This window comes from Trifolium pratense, linkage group LG2 (assembly GCF_020283565.1).
Source record: "Trifolium pratense cultivar HEN17-A07 linkage group LG2, ARS_RC_1.1, whole genome shotgun sequence".
In the NCBI taxonomy this organism is placed as follows: domain Eukaryota; kingdom Viridiplantae; phylum Streptophyta; class Magnoliopsida; order Fabales; family Fabaceae; genus Trifolium; species Trifolium pratense.
The window spans coordinates 42,928,130-42,934,120 of NC_060060.1; the positions used below are offsets into that span (position 1 = coordinate 42,928,130).

Genomic DNA, 5,991 nt, shown 5'->3' on the forward strand with positions numbered 1-5,991 from the left:
CAAGAGTATCAATTCTGTATGGCTGCAAAGCCACTCGATGAAACAACAAAGAAAGAAAGATTTTTTCGTGGAGAAAACAAGCAGAGAGAAGGAAAAAATAATTATGAGAGACTTGTATGAACTGATGAATGACAAAATAAAAGGCTGCTATTTATCGTAAAATTTCAAAACCTAATTTGAGTAAGTGGGGAACCGATTTACTATATCACCAAGACCAGATATGTAGGAAAAAACGAAAAGTTCAGAACATCAAGGAGGTACAAGAAGTACAATCCACCAGAACAAAACAATCTCTAAGACAAGAAAATAAAAATAAAAGTACTATGAAACTAGGAGGCACACTACCAACAAACTAGAACCCCTTGAGTGCACCACCAAGAGAAGAACACCCGTCATGAAGAGAGAGGCAAATGATCAACTACGGGTAGGACAAAACAACAAGAAAGCCTCTAATCCCCTGACCCATTGAGATCCAACACGACACGCAAACAAACTTTACAGGTTACAGCATAAAGAAGGGTGGATACCCCACTCGTAAAAGGAACTGGCAGAGTTAGGGTTTTTATCTATGTTGCCCGTGTGCGGGTACGATACCGGTACCTGGTACCAGTACTGATATGGGGTACGTCATTTTTGGAAAAACTAAGTTACGACATTTTAGGCTTACCGCAACGCCTTAATTTTGGGAGGTAAAAACCTTTCTCGTAGAGTGTCAAAGGCAACAGTTTTTGTAAACGGTATAGTGGTAGTATATAAATTTTTGTCAATTATATGCAACAGCAGAAAACGTTCTCATGGATACCAATGAGAACGGTTTTCCATCTGTATTCTACTGCAACAGTTAAAAATCGCACTGATATCATTTTTATAATTTTAATCAATTACTTTTTTAAAACCGTTCCTGTTGTGTTTATACAGCTTTTTTTTTAAAAAAAAATAATTTGAAAACAAACTTTTTTTTTTTGGTTACACTGACAACAAATTTTTAATGCCCTTTAAAACAAATAAAAAACCTGTTACAAAACTAAACACACTGCAGGCATATATTTTCTTTTTCTTCTTCTCAAATTGATTCATCCCCAAATTTCCAAAATTCCAATTCTCAAATTGATTCACAAAATTTTGGATAATTTTGATTCCCCTCTAAAAATAAAATAAAAACGTTTCATTCCTTTTCACTCCACGATTCTCAATGTAATCTCGTCACTGTATCACCGTTTCTCACAAACCCTTCACCGTCACCCTTTCTCATCGTCGTCACCGTTTCTCAGACCCTCTAATCTTCATTGTGGACTCTCCAGTCAAGTTAAATGTCTGCTGGTATAGTTACATGTGATGACCAATTTTTTGTGGATGAGATTGTCTCTCAATTAAATAAAACTTTTTGTGATGACTTTCTTCTACATAAATTGCAATAGAAAACATATGGGTTTCATTTACTTGTATTCTCATACAGTTTTAGATACATATTTAAAGAGTTTAATCAATATTGTTATGCCTAAATAATAATTGAGAAGTAGAAATTGTTGAAGATATTCCATGAGAATCTATGTGCCCTGGCTCATATTTTTTACTAACAGGGTCTTCTTTGTGGATCATTGATTGCTCATTATTATAATCATTGGCCAATGAAGTTCCCAAATTTTGGTGTCAAAACTGTTTGTGATGAGGCACTGATCAGTTTAAAATTTGGACTTGTTGGTGCCATGATTTCAAGAAAGTTGTTGCGCATGCCTTTTCTCTGCATCTAAATTTGGACTTGTTGATTCATGATTTCAAGAAAGTTGTTTGCTTAATTCCAAGATAATCACTTAATGTTGATGGTTATAGGGCTCATGTAGCACTACAAGAAAACTGTGTTTTAGTGTCCACGAAATTTGGACGTTAAAAGGCAAAATTCAAACGCGAAAAGCGTTTTAGAGTCAGTTTAGCATCCAAAAACAAATTGACGACAATAAGTTTTAATGTTAAACATTAGCGTCCATGTTGACGCTAATTAGCCATTACAAATTTGAACGCTAAAAGTGAGGATTCATTTGGGAAAAAATACATACGCTAATTAGTGTCTAATGGCCGCACACTTAACAATAAGGAGCAGCATGCAAACCATTTGTAATACAGATTTCTATATAGTGTAATAGGTATGACTAATTCAAAATCTTAAAAAATACACATAAAATAAATTTTATTGGTCTCTTAAAGACAATTTACGTTTCACAATGGTCTTTTAAAGAAAAAAAGGTTTGGATTGGTGCCTTAAAGACACATTTGATTCTCACATTGATCATTTCCATCAATTTTTTACAAAAAACTTTAGTTTTAGTTGACTGAATTGTGGATGTCATTAAGTGTAAAGTGATCCACCAAAAACCTTATTAATTTTTAAAATTTTAATCATTGGAATTTTTTGTTATATTTGGAGTTAAAATTTAACGGAAAGGACCAATATGCCAAACATGTATGTTTTTAAGAATCATTCCGGACTTTTTTTTTTTCTTTAAGAGATCAATCTGAACATTTTTTTCTTTAAGGGACCATTGTGAAACGTAAATTGACCAATATGGCAAAAATATTATCTGACGTGAAATTTAAAAAATAAATATTAATTATTTTTTCCACGTGTACAAGCCATGTCAGCAGATTTGCACATTCACATGTCCTGCTGTACACACGGGGGGCAAAATGAGTGAATCTATTTTTTGCAGGAGGGTAAACAGAAAAAAAAATCTGCATAGAGGGGTAAACAAAAATTTGCTTATTTTGAAGGGGGTAAAGATCATTTACCCTTAATTCTAATGATTCAAAATATTTGTGCTACTCCATGAGTAAGTGTGTTTAAAGGACAAATTCACACAGATCTACGGAAGAGACATTTCTTAGCTGTTTTAAAGGGGCAAATACAATATAGTGGTAAACTTAAGTGCTAACATATTTAATTATTTTTAATATTTGATGAGCTTTTTGCACTATAAATTCATGAAGTATTCTATTTGTTATATACAGAAAGACAAATAATATGGCTAAAACTCTTAAATTAGTTTCCGCCATAAATTTAGTCATTTTCCTATTTTTTATTACCGAGATCATTAATTTTCCATTTGATGTCATTCCAACATCTGTCAAGTGTAAATCCCCTAAAGATTGTCTTTCTGTAATTGTACCGCCCAACATCATCATTGCTCTTTGCATAAATGGCTATTGTCATATATAGGAAAGAATGAGTTCTCTAATAATTACATAAGCAACCAAAAATGTTAGTAATGAAATGAAATTAAATTGTCTTCTTTTCTAATTTTGGATGTTTCACAAATATTTTACACACCTTACAACTAATTTTATACTCGTAATTCAAATTTGTTTCTGCTATAATTTTATTTTATTTTTCTTATTTCTCTGCTGCGAAGGAAGTTGATAGTGAGTCAAATCTCACTTCAACATTTATCAGATGTAAAAGTGATGACATGATTGTCTATCAAATTTTCAAGTTGATAGTGTTTTTCTCCTTTGGTTTCTATGGAGTTGCATGCGTCTCAAAATAGTTCTTCATGGCTTGGAATTTTTTTGGGAGGATGGTTACCTGATGTTGTTTGTTAGTCTGACACACTTCAAATTGTTAAATTGGTAAGAGAGGGAATCATTTCTCACCACAAGTTTGCTAATGAAATTCATTCATAGTGATTTACAACACTCTCCGGATGTTATCTCTTGTTCTCTCTCTCCAACAAAAATAAATAAAATTTTATGTATTATTCATAAGTTTGTCAAGATAGTTTATGAAAAAATAGTTTATGAAGATAATTTTTTTGTTGGTGGAAACATAAAAATTAACATAAAAATTTATTTATTTACATAAAATATTCCCCACTTTCCAACTTTCTTCACAGAAGTATAATCCATCGATAAATAAACTACAAGGAAACAAAGAAGCACACCGGCAAACTAAAATCCCTCGAAGGTACTGAATTATTACCATAATAATACTTCTCAAAGAAGCACGAGAGAACAATAATACTTCTCAAAAAGAAAAGAAAAAAAAAACAATGATCAATCACAGGTGTCCTAAATTATTACCATTTTATCTTGATAAAAAAATAATATTACTAAACCTGTATTTATTATTATATAAAAAAAACTGAATTTATTAAAATTAAGAAATATTTATTTCTCATCCTCATCCCATTATGTTTATTTTGCCTAATTATTTTTAACAATACGATTAAACTGGCTTAACTAGTTTATTGATCCCTTAAAGACAATTTTTTTTTTGAACGGCAAAATGATATTTATATATAAAAAACGAATTGGAAAAAAGTACAAGTGGTACTCAATCCACTTCTAAAGAAAAAGTACAAATAGTACTCCACCCAATCCGAAAAAATCATACCCAAAACTATCTAGCTATACAATCAAAATGATTCGTACACCACTCATAAAACAAGCAAGGTGTACCAATCTTTTTTACCAAAAGCCATTTTCAAGAAACAAGCTTAATTCTATCCACCATCTCTTGTAACTCTACAATTCTCCCCAAAAAAATCCTATCATTCCGAGTGCGCCATAAAGTCCAAATGACCTTAAAGATATTTTTGGTTTCACAATGATCGCTTAAAGAAAAAAAGGTCCGGATTGGTCCCTTAAAGACACACTACGACATATTTGATCATAGTTATATTGCTTTAAATAACTAAACATTAATTAAAAATAGTAAGCATTGAGTAAAACAAACATACATAATTATTTAAGTCTTGAGTAAAATATATCTAACAAAGTTGTCTTACAAAATATTGCAACATCATCAACAAAAAATCAATCCATGATTCCTCAATTATAACAAGTGTTTACTTCCAAAAGTCAAAAGCCACCATGTCTTGCAATTAAAAAAAAAAAAGCCTTCCATGCATGCTTCATTCATCTTGATCTTCGGGTCCAAACTGTAGAGAAAAAAATATATTAATAAAAGAAGACTAGGTATATACTCCCTCCGTCCCAAAAAGAATGACCCAGTTGACCGAAACACGCATGCCAATGCATAACTTTGGCGACTAATATCTTTAATTGTATAATAGTAAAAATTATAAAAAATTGATATTTTGAAAATACTCATCGAGACGAATCTAACAACATCTTATATGTTAATATTTATTTTTATTTATTAGTAGAAAAATATGGTCAAAACAATATATATGAATAGTGCATATATTCAAAATGGGTCATTCTTTTTGGGACGGAGGGAGTAGTTATAAGTATAATCAAACTTATAATTAGTGACTCAAATTGAAATAATATTAAAAACTTTTATGATGCCTTGAAACATTAATTACACCAAATTTTGGATTTCCATAGAGTTAAAAAATTTGATGAACTATATACTTATAGTTCAAATCAGACAGGGCACTGATTATAAAAATAAAAATTAGGCAAATGCTAAATAGTGCCTCCGGGGCACTCTTTAAGCCCATAAATAGTAAACTTTTTATAGAATTTTTATCGGAATGCGTAAAGTCAACGCATTGGAAATTGTAGTGTTTAACTTTTTGAATTAAAAGTTTCTTTAAATAGAATGCTTAAAAATTATAATCAACATTAACTAATTTATTATGCTCTAAGTTTGAACTTAGGTAATGAGGGCTTATACATTAATGGGAAACAAAAGCTAATATGCAAGCTAAACAAAAGCTATTGGCCTTAGTCCTTACAAAGACAACAACAGAACAACAATATGTAAATAACTTAATTTAGCCACTTATTACAAGAAGTACTTAGGAATTTACAAGGGTCAAGGAGCCCAAATCATTACTAAGTACTTAGACTAACAATGATCAAACAAAAGATCTTCATATGAGCCAAGCTCAAACAAGAAATGGCTCAGTGTCTTCTATGTGCTATGTTTGCAAAACTAGAAGACCTAATATTGAATGGCAAAAGGAATTTACTTACCAAGCAATATTTTTCTAACACGTGTATTCAAACCACTGGTATATAACCTTGACA

The 5,991-nt window shown here is 31.1% G+C and overlaps 1 long non-coding RNA gene across 1 annotated transcript; it reads left to right on the forward strand.

Annotated features, from left to right (window-relative positions):
• The first annotated feature begins 3,018 nt into the window (after positions 1-3,018).
• On the forward strand, positions 3,019-3,687 carry LOC123909637. The gene is made up of 2 exons (XR_006809978.1): positions 3,019-3,253; positions 3,405-3,687. It is a non-coding gene; the product is annotated as an uncharacterized LOC123909637 (long non-coding RNA).
• The last annotated feature ends 2,304 nt before the right edge of the window (positions 3,688-5,991 follow it).